The 18,187-nt window shown below is 41.3% G+C and overlaps 1 long non-coding RNA gene across 1 annotated transcript; it reads left to right on the top strand.

The window, feature by feature from the left end:
- The first annotated feature begins 502 nt into the window (after positions 1-502).
- On the top strand, positions 503-17,798 carry LOC121707211. Its single transcript, XR_006031268.1, has 4 exons — positions 503-931; positions 4,119-4,123; positions 5,537-5,550; positions 17,788-17,798. It is a non-coding gene; the product is annotated as an uncharacterized LOC121707211 (long non-coding RNA).
- Positions 17,799-18,187: the final 389 nt, after the last annotated feature.

Raw genomic sequence — 18,187 nt, 5'->3', positions numbered from 1 at the left:
GGCATCACTGTGGGATTGTGGGATTGTTCAGGATTGTGGGTAATGAAGTACTTATCCAAGAGATCGCGAATAAAAGGCGTAAACTCGTAGCTTCGTTGAGATTCGCCAGTTTTATGGCGGGAGTTTCGAATTGTGAGATTTGCATAGGAAGGAGGTGTCGATGGGGTTTTGAAGTTCTCTGTATCTCCATTTCACCCACTGAACTATCGCTATTCATCTGTGACGAGGTAAACTCGGTTTTGCATTCTATGACCCCTTTAAAAAAAAAGATTGACCAGGTGCTGCTATGTTAGAAGAATCCATAGGTGTGACTGTCTCCAATTGAGAAACTGAAAACATTCAAAAACATAGCATACTTTTGATGACTTGTGAAACTGCATTCACAAGACACTGCTTGACTCTGTTTACACTCACACTAAGCAAACATCTCAGAAGATCCTTTCATGGACCAGACAACTCCGCTCTGGGCTTAGGTACAGCCCAGAGCAGCAGCAGTGGCCAGTCATTGGACGAGACGAGACTGGACGATGCTCAGGAACCACAGGTCCAACGGAACCTGTGGCAGAACCAACTGCCATGACTCTGGAAGCAACAAAACTGGACTGACTGGAAGCAACAAAAGAGGGTGCCGAAAGCAGCCTCGCACTCCCGCATCATCAAAGACACTCATGGCACATTGTTCACTGCCCGCAATACATGTGGACATATTTGGACAGACACAAGGGTGCACGCCGAACGTGGCCTGCCATGCACACCCTTTGCCCTCGCATGCACTTACACTGAAACAATGCAGACACATTCAAGTTTCATAAGAGGACCCTTCTTCAACGGAAGAGAAACGCAAGAAGGGATGTATGCTGAACGCTGCTTTCCTTGCTCACACACACACCTACATTGATTATGGACTGATTATGGACTTTATAAAAAAAATGTAAAATTGTTCAAGAATGCTCATGTTTATGGAATCTTATGTTAAAATTCAAGTCATTCGGACTTGAAAAGGGGGAATTGATAGCAATTATTTTAGGGTTTCAAAACTACTTTTAGTTAGCCATGTGGCCTCTCTTGGCATTAAACAAAGGCACCCTCCCCTCCCCCAATGAAATGCTAATGTACTGGTTCCAAGGGCTATCAGATCCACAAGACAAAGGATGTTACCTTGCTATAATGTATCCATATGTCATGAAATGTAAATATATTCATGTTTGGTATCATTGTGATAGTCTCAGTACAAGGATTGTAATGATTTGATTGTGAGAATGTTTGGAACATTCTATTTCTGATATATAAGATATCTCTCCTCATGCTATTCAGATAGGTGTGAAGTAGGTGTGAGTAGGTGTGTCTGATGCCATCTGGAGAACCAACCATGTGGGATTGTTTTGGCGCCAATTCTTTCTTTGTTTAACCCATACAAAAGTGACTAACTTGCATTGTAAGAAGAAGAACGATGGAGAACTGAAGAAGAGAGAGAGGTTGATCCAACAGAGGCCTAGGCTACATAGACCATAGACCATTTTTTTGTACCCTCTCTGCTTGTAACAGAATAAACCTGATTCCTGAGTTTTCCTGAAGTTTGCCAGTCTAAGATTAATATTAAGTAATTATTCACCACAATTACTTTCAACACACAACATTGATCTCAGTAGTTTATGCATTTCCTGATGTAACACACAGAGGGCCAGCTAACCCCCATAGTACAGCAGATTCCCATTGCTGAAGGGGAAAGCTCCACCACTAGGGGTGCTGGTGAGTCCCATGCACTTCTGACCGGAGCAGAGTGGCTGGACAAAAACAAAAATATTGACTTTTTGCAGACCACCACAACCATGGCTGAGGAATACCATTTCTGTTGATGAAACAGACTGGCTGTCACATTGTGTGAAATGTCATCGTTCCACAGCAATGCAATGCCAGATGAATAAATGAAGGTGGGAATATATGATTTCCACACTGCGGTTAAACCCAAGAACCAGGCCGAGAGAGGGAGACCATTATTGTTCCCAAAGGGCCTGTCTGCATGAGGATGTCTTTCCTGATGGTCTGCTTTAAGCAGAAGATGAAAAGAGAAACGAGGCATTTATTGACAATATGGATTCACTCCACATGTGCCACCACATGCTGGTTATTTGAGAGTGTTTAAGACTTTGACCCTATGAAGCATAAGGCATTTTATTTCACTTTACATCCATCGCAATGCCGCATGGTAGGCAGTTCTGTGGGAACCTTTGTGCGAACCTTCACAAAACCACAACTAAAAATGATGTACGACTTGTTGCTCGTCACTTATTCTCTCTAAGAACACTTAGTGTTTTATGGTAGTTGTAGTCATGATTGTAAATGTCATGTCAGTGCAAACACTAATACAAATTAAATTGAATCTGGACAGATTTGACTGATACTCCGCAACTGGTAATATGTAAGAGATAAGAGGAAAAGCATAATAGTGACATTTTGACCCAAGACCCAAAAAATGATTTATATTATCAATAAAGTTGATTTAATTACTTATACATATTAATATTTGTAATACAGCACTTATTAGACATAACATATCGTCTTACTGAAATGTAACACTACCTGCTCACAGTTCAAACTGGACCGGCAGCAGTTACTCTATAGCAAACATGCAATTTAAAGATAATACTTTCACAGACATGCTCCTCCACAGTTTTCCTGCCAAAAGATGCAATTTGCACATTTTTTGGTGAATGTGCTACTTGCCTGTGGGTTTGGCTCAGGAGTGGATTTGATTTTGTGTTGTTTATGATGGGCCGGTTGGGTGAAGCAACTGTAACCACAGAATCCAGTGACTCCAAGGGTCAAGCACACAGACTGAAAAATAACACCTTACCAAACTGAAGACCATTAAGGCAAACTGTGTTTAAATTGTAAAACAATGTGGCTGAAATGATACAAGTCAGTGGAAGCGATAAAGAAGGTAGGCTATGTCCTGTCAAATGCAGTCATTTCAGGTCAGGATTTTAGATCTAATTCCACGTTTCCTTCATATTGTAACTGCCTCTGACCAGGAGGGTTTTTTGCTTGTGAATAATTCACACATGATTCCCAACAGTGCCAGACCTATAATGCATGAGGTACAGAAGTACTGTATACTGCCCTTCAAAATGAGAAGACATGCCTCAAGAGATTTTAGTCAGTGAACTGATATGAAAGAAAGAGCATTGTATTGCCCTGCCCTCTATGCAGACAATCTTCCAACTCAGTTGGCAGCTAGGAGATGGTCTGGACGTTTTTTTTCTCAGTCCTTCAACTTCTTCCGCCATCTCTCGTGTGTTGGAAGCCTCCTAAAACATTGCTGGGGTTTTTACAACTGGAATGTTGGCACTGACAGTAATCAACTCTGATTGGTGCAAAAGATGCACCCAAGGCAACAACGATTGTGTTATTATCCTGACAGGAAAATATCCCATTGGGAACAGCCATCCGCTGGGATAATATTTCCTGATATAAGTTTTCCAGGCCTGCGGTTGCAACAATGATTATCAAATCATAGCCTGTACCAACCAGACAGAAGAGGACAGAGTTCAGTTCCTGAGACAGTTCTGACCAGTGACCAGGGGCCGTATTCACAAAGCCTTTTTATCTTACCACTAGGAGTACTCCTAAATCGCACTAAAAGATTTTAGCTAGGAGTTTTCTCTTAAAAGTTATTCACAAAGCCTTTCAGACCTACTCTTAGTAAGGAAAAATGACATCTCCTTAACTAAGAGTGAGTCTTCGTTGCTATGGATAACGTCATTACTCATGCACGAGCTTGACTGAAGTGACCACCTTGATTTGCTGATGATTGTAACGCAGGAATGATTCCAAACCATGGAGGTATTATATATAACTGGAGAGAGTGACTGTCCCGCCCTCCATACAAATGAATGTTGGAGGCTAGTAAATCTGGCCAATTCATAGTCAACGCCATCTTGAACACTGGGGTTCGGATCCAGCGCCAGTCGGCTCTGACCATGCGCCAAGTTACAAAGCTGGAAATGACGCATGGACCAACGTCGATTTTTATTGGATATTCTGTAAAAGGAGAGTCGTCCTCCAGTAAGAGGGTGGCGATAATGCACATAAAGTCCTTGCCTCATAACAAGAAGAAGAAAAAGTTGCTCGGGAACGCGCATGGAGTCCGAGTGGAGTCACCCTGAAGCGCAACTTAATTTCATTGGATAACACAGCGGCTTTAACTAAGAGCGGTCTGCCTGCTGTCCTGCTGCAAATATGCATTCGAACATGACGTGAAATATCCGTAGTCGAACTATAAATAAACTATTCGGTTTTTAGTGCCAAGTGTAGCGCATTTTTACAGTCTATGATTAGTTTGTTTTTTATTTTATTGTTTGCCATCTCATAGCGGGTGCTCTAAACGTATTCTAGCGTTGGCCCATGACCAAATCAAGCCAATAATAGCCAGTAGCCACAATAATGACTGGAGCCAGAGCCCTCAATAGCCACCCTGTTTAGAAAATAATATTGAAGATATTCAATATTATTGAAGATAGTATTGAAGATATCGCACAGAACGGTCAGTCTGAGCGGACAATTACGTCCCCAACTCATCTAAAATGTGGTGTCTTTACTTTGAGTTGTACACCGCAGATGGTAAAGTAATGGTTAAAGAGAATGTTGTCTGCGGACTCAGCAAAAAACAGTTTACTTACGCATTCCACGGCATCCAATCTTCGCGCTCACCTGTGGAGTTACCATCCAAATGAGACAGCGATGTCAGAGGTACATTAGACGGCCAGAGCATCGCCAGGCGTCCAACATCGTATGATTGCATACTTTCCGTAAATCCTAAATTATGTCCGGGGTCTGCTATTTACTTAGGCTGCAAAGCACAGGTATTTATTTGAGGTAGGCTTATTCGAGGCAGACCTTTATTTCTTACATTGTACGTTATTGTGAGACATGCGTTTTGTTTGGAGCGGCATACCAGGCTATCAAACGCAGACGATTTTCAGTTTTGGTATGGGATTTAATTTACTTTTTGACTTTTATTATATAGTTAAATGTTGAGACTGATGGGCATTTAAATCTAGAGGGTATTTGATGATCACTGTAAAGTTTCGTGTAGTTGAAAAAGTGTTGGAATTTCCAGCTGTTTATTGTGAGACAAGGCCTTTCCTTCATTCATTGAATGTGCGCTGTGCTCTAATGGAAACCTTATTGCATAGCAAAGTAGCCTAAATTGAGTTTTTTTTTTTTTAATTATGCATGGTTTACTTTTTATTCAATTCGTAGGCTGGAACATAGACATAATATACATAGACGCCGCATTGGCTGCTGGAAACAAGAAATGCGGCCGTCATCTTGGACCGGTCATACTCCTCGTTGTGTTGCAGCAGAAAACACAAGATGACAGCACTGTGCAGCATGTTCCTGCTCAAATCGGCAGACCATACTCGGGGATTTACTTTTCACAAGTAAGATTTAACATCACCACCATACTATTGGTTGTATTTTGTATTTTCGAACAATGTGGCCTGTATCATAGCTACATGTATGACCTTTGCAGCAAAAAAAAAACGTGTGAAAATCTGTTCGGTATTCAGTGAGGTATGATTAATTTAATGCGCTGACAGCTCATTGCACCAGCCAAAGAGATTACACTGAGTGGAGTGGATGACCGATCCAAGATGGCGGCCCCACGTCTCGTCAGCGCTAGTAGGGAGTAGCGGTCGATGCGGCGTCTATGTATATTATGTCTATGGGCTGGAATGCCTCGCGGCAATAATTGTGTTTAAATGTAGCCTAGTGATTCAGCCTCTGGCAAGCTCCAAAGGGGGCGGCTATAGGTTTAGAGCAATGTGTTGGAGACCCATGGTGTAACGAGACAAGGTCTTTATGCCGCTGTTGTGTAATTTATTGTCTTTAATCATGTTTAGGCTGTTTGTTCGGGACAAACAACAACGAAACAAGATCAATACAATTTTCTTCTTTATTTATCATATGATGGATAAACAACCGTAATATGCACGTCTTCTCATAGGCTCCTCAAGAAATACGCACTGAATAACGTTTGGCTGTAGCCGCCGTAAGGTACCCGCCCACCAACATGTACGCGCATGAGAGCTCGTGCCCAACACGGATTTTCGTGCATGGAGCTGGTTCCAAATGCTCCATGCAGCGCCATGTTTGAAAATGGCGTATGCTAACATGCCGAAGCTAATCTGCACACTCTTGACCCCCTGTTCCAAACACCTCCCTTACGATGATGAGTGACAGGTCTGAGAATGCGTGCGCTACACAAGTGCGAAGGACGGAAGATGATGAATAACTGAATAAAAAGGCCTAGCCTAAATTAATAAAGAGTAAGGCAAAACAAATAGCCTAGTAGCCTAATGAAACATAGGCCTACGGATTGATGCAGTATCTTTGTAACATTATTAAATGAATCTGTCACCATAGGCTATGCCTACGTTTGCAAAGAGGAGACCATTTTAATTTGATTCACAATGAAACGTTACATTTAATTTACATGTTAACAATGAGTAGTTTTGGTTGTTGGTGGTGGCGTTATTGCATCCCTTTTATGAATGCAAAATTGTTCCCTCGCAATTGGAAGCTCCTGTTGCCGCATAGGCGACACATTTCAAAACATCGCAACATGAAATGCCACAAAAAGCTGTTTGTGAATAGGTCTTAGTGAGTTAGGAGTCCTCTCGACTTCTTTTAAGCTGTCCCAGACTTAGGTGCTACTTTTAGGTCTAAAATGCTTCGTGAATTACTTTTAATGAAAACAATTAGGAGTCCTAAAGTTAGGAGTGACACGCCCATTATTTTTAGGAGTTGCTCCTAAATTCGCCACATAGGAGTCTTTTAGCCTTAAAATTCTTTGTGAATACGGCCCCAGGAGTACCACGTTGTTGTTATTGTTGTTTTCTATACCATCACCTGAACAAGCTTGTCAAAGTCCATGTGCATAATAAAGACTGAATGAAAATTCAGATGCACAATATCCCTTTTGGCTCTGGTGACAACTTCTTGCCTAAATAGTTACTCTGAAGTTAATAAGAAATGATTGAACACTGCACTGGAACTCACCTGCCCTTGAAGATTTTGTTGGCACTTGTCGGATCATTTGCAACATTGTCCTCATTTCTCCTCCACACTGGGAGAACACAAGCTGTGGTGTCTGCTTTCCGAAAAGGAGAGAGAGAGGGAGCGATAGAGAAACAGATAGATAAAAAGATGGAGAGAAGCAAAGACAAGAAGAAAGGGGAAGAGGGTGAAATTCCTTTCAGGTTGGGTCATGCAACACTGGCACTGACTTTGGCTCTGTACGACCACATCTGACAGCAGCTCTTGGCTCCAGGTTCTATATCCTGGCAAGGACACTGATGTACTTCACATAACCCACCAAATCCGCTTCAATTTAGCACAAAAAAACCAAGCCCTTCCTCCTCAGAGCACTTTAATGTATTCTTGTTCATCAATCAACCATCCATCAAGTGTAAATCACCAAGAAAAAAATCCCAATAAATCAAAAATACCAACTTTCACCCAACTAAATGGGTTTTACACAGGATATTGGATATCGACTAGACTGTGCTGAGGGAGCACAGACATGCAACACCGTGCCACTGTCAGTCATCACAGAGTAAGGTTTTCCCATTCTCAGAATATAGGCTGTTTTAGACACAATAGTAAGACTCCACCTATATGTTAAATAATCTATAAGCTGGATACTTAGCCGTTATTACTAAATAGCCGTTATTTGTTTTGAAGTAACTGTCAAATAACTGTCAAACTCATGTAATCAAGTAAACAAGACTGTAATGGTAATCCTCAAGCCAAACCCCAAAGCTGTCCTTGAGGAGAACTAGCACTTTACCATAATCCTAGCCTCAGCGCCATGCCTTTTTGTACTGCTGTCTGAATAGCGTCAGCAAAGAGAGACATTGAAAATGAAATGGGACCCATTGTTAAGTGATGGATGTCATCCACCTGCCAAAAATTGATTTGATTGACAGGTTTTTGGAAACCTGCCAGTCACTCAATCTGTCATACGCCATCTGCTGGAATTTAGCATCCCCCACTCATCAACAAAATGGGCTTCCTGACAACGTAAACATCTTTAGTCGTTTCTTCGCTGCAAGAAGCCCACTCCTTTGTGAGTGTTTTGACTACAGGAACCAGCCCTGTAGGACCCCTTTCAGGACTGTTTTGGGGGAGAAATAAGTACGTACTCTGAGGAAGATACCTCTGTGACCCTGAAGTTGCTGGATGGGGCTTACAGTGATGGCCGATGATTATCGGTTAAAACACAATGAGAGGGAGGACAGCCTTTTCACAGGAGAAGCCCGCTTGGGTCACAGTTGAGTCTGGAGCCCATCTGACCTTGGTCTGGAATTTGACAGACCTACACCAGGACCAGACCAGATCTGCTTCAGAGGAGCGAGAGGCAACTTTACTATGCACCTGGCACGGGGGGCACAATAATAAATAGCTTGATTAAAGAATTGCTTTGGACCATGTTGTAAGGGCAAAGTTCCTCCCAAAACAAACAATCTCAATACTGTTCCTTCCAAAAGCTCTTGGATAAACAGGCAAAAAGCAGTTTCTTTTCTTTTGTAAAATTTGATACATGTTTTATTTCTCTGTGTATTTCTTTTAAATTTTGCTGATTTTCTCATTGATTGGCCTCTCTGGTATTTGTTAAGGATCTTTGGCGTAACCAGCAGGGAAATTAAACTTAAATTGGTGCATTAAACTCTTACCAAATAATTTCAGAAGTGTAGCAAACACATCTTTCTTGTCAAGAAAGGTTTGTGTTGTGTTGTTTTAAAACACATCTCTATGTCCAGATAGGCACAACACAGTTTGTGTTGTTTCTAACACATTTGTTTTAACAATGTACATTTGTAATTATTAACAATCAACAAACTATTGGTAATGGCTACTTTGCTATTTATAGTGGCTTGTAAAGTGTAACTGAATTTAATTATCAGAAATGCTGAGGTGTCCATTGTAATTCCACATCTTCAACCATCTACTGTGCAATGGCAACACCTGAAAAGTGAAAGTTTTGACCCCACCCCCCACTCCTTCACGTCTCTCAATCTCTACCTTGTTTGTGCAGCAACCCGAGTCCCACTGCCCTCAGCCCTTTGGAGCAGATTTTCAGTTGGGGCAAAGGGCCCTGGTGGAGACAGCTGATTCCATACAAAATCAGCCCTCGGGTGATCTCTGTCCATTTGCGTTGGAAAAACCCAACAACCCCGCCGAAGCCTGTCCAGGAGCCGATGCCTGGGGCGGACTGATATCCCCTGGTGCCCATCTTCGCACAGACAGCGTGGTAACATCCCTGTCTGCGCCCACTGGACGAAGTAAACGGGATTACCTGGCCTGTCTTGGATATCACAAGTCATGCCGGGCAGAGGAGACCTGACACTCCACAGCTGAGTGTCTGCAGGAGGCTTTAGTCCCCTCAGCAAATTAGGAATGTTTTATTGTCAGGAGTCCAGTCTCTGAACAATCAAGGGCACACAATGTTTTTTTCCGACGTCAGCACTCACACACAATAGTGCAATTGTACTCTCCCACAGGGGTCAGGCCATGGATAAGTTTTGCTTTTTCCCATCAATGAGGATGCAGTATAATTGTTACGTGGGTGGCCAGCTGAAGCATAAACACACAGGGTGTTTTTACACAGATTTCTTGTCATCTTCTTGTACATTCAGACAAGACCTGGCTGGTATTTGCTATTTGCATTATAACACTGAATAGGGTTTATTTCTCTAATCTTTACTCGACCGGCTCCAGGTTGCATACCAGGGGAAGGTGGGTGTGGAGGATGCCATCATATACTTACTACACAGACTGCAATCTCATCTGGACAAGGGGAAAAGTGCTGTGAGAATCACCTTCTTTGATTTATCTAGCACCTTTAACACCATTCAGCCTGTCAGATTGAGAGACAAACTTGTGCAGATAGAGGTTGATGCTCACCTGGTATCCTGGATAACAGACTACCTATCTTCAGGTACAACTCTGAGACATGCCACATGCAGAAGTTTTCGCAATTGTGGGATGTATCAGGGATGGACAGGAGGACGAGTACAGGAACCTGGTGGATGACTTTGTGCAATGGTGCAGGCTCAACCATCTGCAGCTGAACGCCACAAAGACCAAGAAGGTGGTGGATTTCAGGAGATCTAAGCCACATATGCTACCAGTCTCCATTGAAGGAGTCAATGTGGGGGTGGTCAGCACATATAAGTACCTGGGTACTTATATCGTCTTTACTTCCTGAGGAGGCTGCGGCCATTCAATGTCTGCAGTAAGCTCCTCTGGATGTTTTACCGGTCAGTCATTGCAGTGTCCTTTTTTATGCTGTGGTGTGCTGGGAAGGCAGCATTAAGAAGAGAGATGCTGAGCAACTGAACAGGCTGGTAAGGAAAGCTGGCTCTGTTATTGCCATTGAGCTGGAGTTACTTACAACAACTGCAGAGAAACAGACCATGAGGCTGGTGGACGTGGACAATGACCGCCACCCACTACACAACACATTCATTAAACAGAGGAGCTTGTTCAGTGGCAGACTTCTATCACTGTCAAGCTCAACCGACAGGCTGAGGAGGTCCTTTGTACCCAGGCCCATCCAACTGTTCAATACCACACAAAAGGGGAGGGGAGAAATGGACTTTTCAGTATGAGCCTGTCTCTCTCAGCACCCATCATCATATCACTTTGTCTGCTGTACACCTGACTGTCTTATATTCTGTATTAGCCCTCTTACACAATCTAGACTGTGGTCATAACTGTGGTCAGATCTACATCATATATATCATAAAACGTATTGCCTGTTATACATTGTTCTTAAAGTATATTTATTTTGTTTGTCAAGCAATTCTATTATGTTCACATTCTTGTCTTTTCATAGTCATAGAACATATTTAATAATAAGAAAGCTATTGCACTGTTCAATCCATGCACTGTTCACTTTGCATACACTCTACCATAGCACCATATCATGGTCAGTCCATACCAGACCTTTGTAATCACTTCACAATTTGTTAACGCTTTGTTGTCTGTGAGTGATGTTTATGCATGTGATGTGTGTAAGTGTGTTATGGTTGTCTAAGCTACTGGATGCCTAAAATTTTCCTCGGGATGAATAAAGTGTCTGTCTGTCTGTCTGTCTGTCTGTCTCTCTCCAGATGTGCAAATGGGGCTGTGGAGGGGGCATGGAGTGGATGAGACTTCCCATGGTGTGAGCCTCAAAGAAAACATCAGCATACTGTGTTATACTCCTAATTCCCACTCTACGCCACCGAAACACTGCACTGCATTGTCCATGTCTGCTTCTCACCTTCTGAAGTACACATGTATGTAAGTATTCATGTCTATTCATGTATGATTACAGTGTGATCAGCCAGAACATACTAACAGATTAGGGGGTAGTTAAGGAACTGTTTCAAAGTGAAGGGTCCAGTATTAAACAAGTAAGCTTTAAGATTACCGTATATGAGGCACAATTAATACAAACTCTCAGAAAGAATGTACAAACTATAATAGACAGTGAGACAGTTACCCAATGTGAAAAAACGTATCCTCTGAACTCTTGGATTGAAACTGAGTAAATCAGTTACAGCAGAATGCAAAAAGCAGCTTAAGATATATCCTGCGCTTTACATTAGGATACAAGTGGAGACCTTTCCATCATTTCATAGGTCAAGCTTGAACCACTGTCAGCGAAGGATAATACATCCCAAAATGCTTGCAGGCACCATCACCACTGACAGAAAATGCATTTTTCTTTCTGAGACTGTTTAGCCTAGGCCTACTTTAAGACCGTGACCATTTCCCGTGTTGAGGAGCAATATTGTGATAATCATTATTCCCTAAAGAAACATTTACACAGCTTAATGTGATGCCTCTTTGAAAGACCATGGATAGTGAAATGACTGACATCTTGTCATGAGCCGTGGTGGACATCGGGCCTGGAGGCTGATTTTCTGCTTCATTTTGTCTGGTTTGAATAGTTTTGAATTGCACGTCAAAACGAAATAAAGTGCAATGAAAGCTGGTCAGGCTTATCATCGGCAAATCTTCACCCTAGGGAATACTGTGGGGAGCTTTTCATGGGAAGCAACCGCTGGTCAAAAGATTTTGGGCTATGTCACTCACTGCCAGCCAGAACTTTTGTGGTTGCGTTGTTCCCCACCAATATAATTATCTTCTGGATCAGTGTCTTATAGCCTCTCAGTCTCGTTCAAATCCACCCAACACAAGGAAGTAAAACAACGTTATGTCATTGAGAAAACACTGAGATCATCTGCAATGTGTTTAAGGTCTGCAGACGGACCTCACCTGTCTTCCCTGGACAAACAGGTTTCCGCTCATCTGCGGCGCCAAAATGGTTTTCCGTTTGTTTTTGACGAGCGACGGCTGTTCCGCCTCAGCTGCGGCGCAAGCATGAGGAGCCTCACGCAAGCCTCGCTGCCTTGTTTACATGACCTATGGCTTACTCTGGCATTGTCACAAGGAACCAGAGGGGTTCAGCCATCCCCCATTACCTCTGACTGGGACAAAAACACTTTACTCACTGTGCTCAGACCTGGAAATAATGTCGCAATTGGCCATGGGATCAAAGATCTACATGAAACCGACATCCTTTGATTTTATGGGGCTGTGGGTTGTTATGGTTCCTCTCTTCTGAGCATTGCTATTGGAGGGGGGGCATACAGAATCTATGTGGTAAAGATGTATGAGGTGATGAAGGTCTTTCAACATGAAGCATTGCTTCACAACTTTGTGTAAAGTAAACCGTTATGTTGTGAGCAAACATTGCTGTGTTTTATCAGCACAGCAAAACCATTAGCACATACACAGTTAACCGTGATATAGGCCTACTCAAGGGAATCATTTGGCTAGCACTCTTATTATAGGTTTCAATATTCAAGAAAATGGGAGCATTCTTATATTGTGACAAGCTAAAGCTTAGTTTTCAACTTCATGTACACTCTTTTTCTCTAAAAGGTTTGTTAAATGGAGTATGATTAAGTTATTCATTGAATTCAGTTAGCTAATAATATGGTAATACCTTAAGGTAGAGGGTTGCCTACTCTATTGGAAAAGTTTAGAGATTGTCAATGTTTAAAATGGGGGAGGAGGGGGCACCTTGTGACTTAACATGAGGCAATATAATGCTCTATACAATGTTTCTATACAACCACAGAACCATAGAGATTTTTTTTATGATAGCTTACCATAGAAAATAATTGTATGTTATTGTTATGAATCTCACATCGTGGAAGTATTCTGTATGTGTAGACACAGCTGTACAATGCTATGATGTGGTTCCTCTTTTCAGACAAAAATATGACTTTCTTGGCTGGATTTACTCAAGAATTGCATGTGAATTATGAGAATAATGTTCATTTGGCTTCAGGGCAGATAGAAGGTAAACACATACAAAGCAAGGTTATAAAAGCAGTGTATAATTCAGATCGGCGCAAGCCATCATTCATGTGCTAACGATTTATGTTCTTCCCTCCATAGAATGAAAACATGTATGAGATGCATTCTGTTTTTCCTGGTGTAACTTTAAACTCACACATCTGTAAGTTGTTAAAGATTATGTTATTAGTTTTACGTGTTAAACAATGAATGGGAATGAAAAATCTCTTGACATGACCATACGTCCTGGTGATGGAATATGGGTGTTCCATTCTTTGACTTGGCCAACATTTACCATATGTTTAAAGACAGTTAAAGCTAGACACATTCAAGGTTTACAATTAAAACTTAAAGTTAGTTTGACAGACTGAGTTGTTAAATTACTGAAGCAGCCATTTCATATTTCAGTAACATAGGAATCCAAAGGATAGGGGTTTTCTTAACCAAGTCAGAATCAAAAACATTTATTTAATATCCCACACATTTTCAAGGCGATGGAGAGGAGGTCAAGCAAAGATGGAGGTCAGTCTAAAAATGCAGAAGACAAGGACAATGAGCACCCTCTTAGTATCAAGAGGAAATACAGGGCTCTGACCAGGATGAGATCAGACAAGAAAAGGTCATTGCCATGACAGAGTCTAAACCAGTGACCTTTACAGTGATCTCATCACAACCATGTAGACATATTGCATTGAATAGGTAGTCAATGCCATAGATGGGGTGAACTGTCCTCAAGTTGGTAAACAAAGATCTTGGGTAAGTATTCAGTAATGATCCACTGCATCGAGAGGCTGTGGTGTGTCATTAAGAGGAAGATGTGAGAGGGAGGAAGGAAAGACACAGTGTGTGTGTCTGTGTGTGTGCCTGTGTACGCACATTTAAACATACACACACACACACACACACACACACACACACATGCAGTTATTTATTCATGGATGCATGCTCTCATTAGGGCCTTGTGCCTGAATACAACAATGAAATCCCTGTAAGATTGTTACATTTTAGGCAACGACACAACATAATGTTGCTATCTTGTGACTTTGAGAACAAGGGAAAATAGGTTTCAGAGAGAGAATATGTTATGTTCCCACAAACTGTCATTCAGGCACCTAAGGCTCCGGACTGCTAGTTCTTTCCCAGGAAAAGTAACCTCTGTGCAATCTTCTGCTAGACATGCTTGAGGTGGACCACAAACACGTCCAATGAAAATAAAATGTATCAATTTACAAGTTTATCGTGAAGTGTCTGAGGGCTCACCGAAACTAGAGGAGTCACGAAGACAATTCTTAAAATTCTTCTTTTTCTGTCTTCCTCTTACTTGTTATCTTCTTCATCACCATCAGCTGCATCAGAAGTCAAGTCAAGTCATATTTATTTATATAGCCACAAGTGCTTCTTATAACATCCACCACTGCACGTTGTATGCCACAATTGGCTGGCCCTCGCTTACTGAGAGACGCTTTAAACACTGGATTCAGTTTATTTATAAAGCCATCATAGGTAAACTCCCGTCCTATCTCCTTATTATTAAATTGCCACTCAAGTGCTTATCAGACCCGCTCCAGCAGTTATTTCTTACTGACAGTTCCCAATGCTCGCACCGAGCTGGGTAAGTCAGCTTTCTGCTTTGATGCCCCCATGTCCTGGAACTTAATCCAACGCACCCTTAAACTCGAGTTATTAATACCTTTAGAGCAATTTAAGGCTTTGATCTCAAACCTCCCCACTCCAGTTTGTAACTGTTTTCTCTAAATTCTATCTTTACTAATTCTGGTTTTACCTTTTATTTATTTATTTATTTTATTGTCTTCCTTATAAAGTGTGTATAGGTATACGTGTGTTTGTATCCACATTTGCTATAGCTTGTGAATATGCTTGTGCTATAGCTTGTTAGTATGTATGCAGGTTTGTGTGTGTGTCTGTGTTGACATGATATGTGTGATGTAAGAATGTATATCTATGCATATTCTAGTTTAGCCTGTTTTTTTATTGTTGTTATTGGTCAGACTACCCACAGCCTCGATGCATAACCCTTGTTGTATCTCAGCTGCATTGAAAAAGAGGGTTGCCCTCAATGTAATCCCGAGAATGTTAAATAAAGGTTTCAATCAAGCAGAATTGCAATTTGAATTGTGCACAACCCTGATTCACAGGAAGCATATGTTATTGTGACTCATGTTCAATACAATCAACTTAATGGATATAAATCAAGGAATCCCCTGCATAATAAGCTTGAACAAATGCCAATAATTTGCCATGGTGGTCTACCGATGATGGAGCATGGCCTAGTTATTGTTTGATGTTGGACTTGTGGTACAAGCGAAGTTATTGAACGGAATGAGACATTCAAACTGTGACCTCTCAGATTAGTGATTAGTTAATGCCGTTTTTCTTATTTTCTTTTTTGTATTTGTTCTATTGCCCTAGTTAAACATACACAAATAAACAAAAATCGCTTCAAACTGTGAGGAAATAATCATAGGGAACATGAATAATATATTTTGTGTGGGGGAAAAACATTAAATGTTAAAGATGTTATTCTAGCAAACAAATGTTCAACACTTGGGTCAAATTCCATGAGACCGGAGTGTTGGTTTGTCTTAATTATCAACCATGACCTGAAGGTTCCAAAAGCCATAGGTTACAGTGGTAAGAGCCCATGAACTCAGCGTAACATATGGATTGGCATTTCAACACAATCGGTGGCACATTTATTTTACTTCAATCATTCAAACTTTACATGCACTCACACAGCTCTCTGGCTCTCCTCATGTGTTTTTATGGTTCTATTCCTGCTGTGAATGTGTATAGACCCTTTCAACAATAAAAACAAAAACAATGCTTGAACGTTCTATTTGGGCCCCAATCTACTTCCTCTGCATTAAGATAACATATGGAATGTTAACACGGACGTCTTGTGGGGCCAACTATGATGCTGATAATGGAACTCTCTTGAAAGGGTCTATATCTGTTCCATAAGCGCTGGTAAGGACAAACATTGAGAGTTGTGTCTGCATGTGTGTGTGTTGCCGGGGGGTGGGGGTGGGGGGGGGGGGGGGGGTTATAGATAGGTCCACTGGGCTAAGAGTATGGATGCTTTTTTCTGCTCACTATTTATTGAACTTGGCGGTGTAAGTCTGTCCACCAGGGAGGGTGAGCCTCAGGTCTACCCGGTGTGATTTACCTCACAACCACAGAGCGAACTCTACCTGCAATAACTCTTGACACCAGGGGACATCTTCGTCCGCACACTCGGAAGTTCAGTCGGGACATGCTATAAATGCTTGTGGGGGGAGCATGTGGTATTTGAGGTCATGGTTGATTGAAATGTGCATGTTGGAAACAATCTCTTGAAGAAGTTGAAATGTTTTTGGTCAGAGCTGTAAAAGTTAAAGCCACATTCCTGGAAAGTGTCTGAGAACATGCTGATGGCCATATTTACACAGTGGCCCCTGTGTCCCACACAGCAGAAACACATTCATACTTCTCACATCTGAGACCGTTCACAACAGAGAAAATAAAGAAATATTTTGGCTGAGGTTATTTGTCTCCTTTGTGTGTGTTGTAACGTAATTGTGAGTTAATGGTATTTGCCTAATTTACACATTAAAATCACCATTAACTCATAGTTCAGTTTAATCATATGTTTACTTCACTAATATTGATTTATGCTGTCTATTTGTGGTTTTCTTTGTATGTCATATTTGTAAATGTATTTGTTAGCTCAATATGTTCGCAAAAAGGTTTACTTCCAGGATTCGCAGGAAGCCAGAAATGTGCCATGTATGCTGGCTCAAATATAGGAAAAATATAAAGGGGCATTATTGACCCTACTGAAAGCCTATCATCTTTGGTCCTCGGCAAGCAGCTGTTTTCAAACCACCATTATATTCATTAAATGGACAGTATCCCAGACAACTCCGGCGACTCATTGCCCAGCAGACTATATATGTATTACTTTTGGCAAGGCATTAGCTTCGAGCTGGAACATCTTTGAGCATATGGCCTCCATAAAATGCCTCAATGATGCCTTTTGCAGTGGAAAAGGTTTAAGTGAGACAGGAAACCTTCCTCCCCAATCTGTCATTCATCATACAGAATGAGGTGGGAGAAGGACATTGCTAAAAAAACAACAGGTACAATATGAAGAGATTGATCATATGTTTTTTGAATGACATTAGGGCCATATTTTCAGCGGCTCATTTGAATGAATCTGCTTGCACGCGAGACCGTATGGAACAGGTATTCTACTAAACAATGTGTTTTTTTTTTGTGTATTGTTTACTGACCACTTGATAGTATATATAATTTTGATTGCTTTATTTATGATTTGAGAGCAGTGTTTGATTTTGAGCACAGGTAAAATTGTTTTGAGGTGAAAGTTTGATTTTTCAAGAGGAGTCAGAGGTTTTGTAAATATTGCTTGAAGATTAGGTTTTGTGTGTTTTAAGAAAATGGAGCAAGGTTTCAGAAATTGTGTTTTAGCAATTAAGAAAAACTGTAAGATACTCCGAAAATCAAAGAGTATTTACAAAGACTATCAGACCCCGTTTACACGAGCATGTGTATTTTTATAAACGAAGACATTTCCCTACGTTTGAGCCTTTCATTTAGACGCAAACGGAGTATTCACCCGTAAAACGGTTATCCAAAAAAACTCCGGCCAAAGTGTTTTTGTTTTTTTTTGAAAACTTTGTTTATGCGTTTGGTTGTAAACTGTAAACGGAGTTTTGGGCAGCCAACGTCACAGTATGCGACA

Source organism: Alosa sapidissima, chromosome 4 (assembly GCF_018492685.1).
Source record: "Alosa sapidissima isolate fAloSap1 chromosome 4, fAloSap1.pri, whole genome shotgun sequence".
Lineage (NCBI taxonomy): Eukaryota > Metazoa > Chordata > Actinopteri > Clupeiformes > Clupeidae > Alosa > Alosa sapidissima.
The sequence above is the reverse complement of the archived record's forward strand: the minus strand, read 5'-3'. Positions and strand labels throughout refer to the sequence as shown.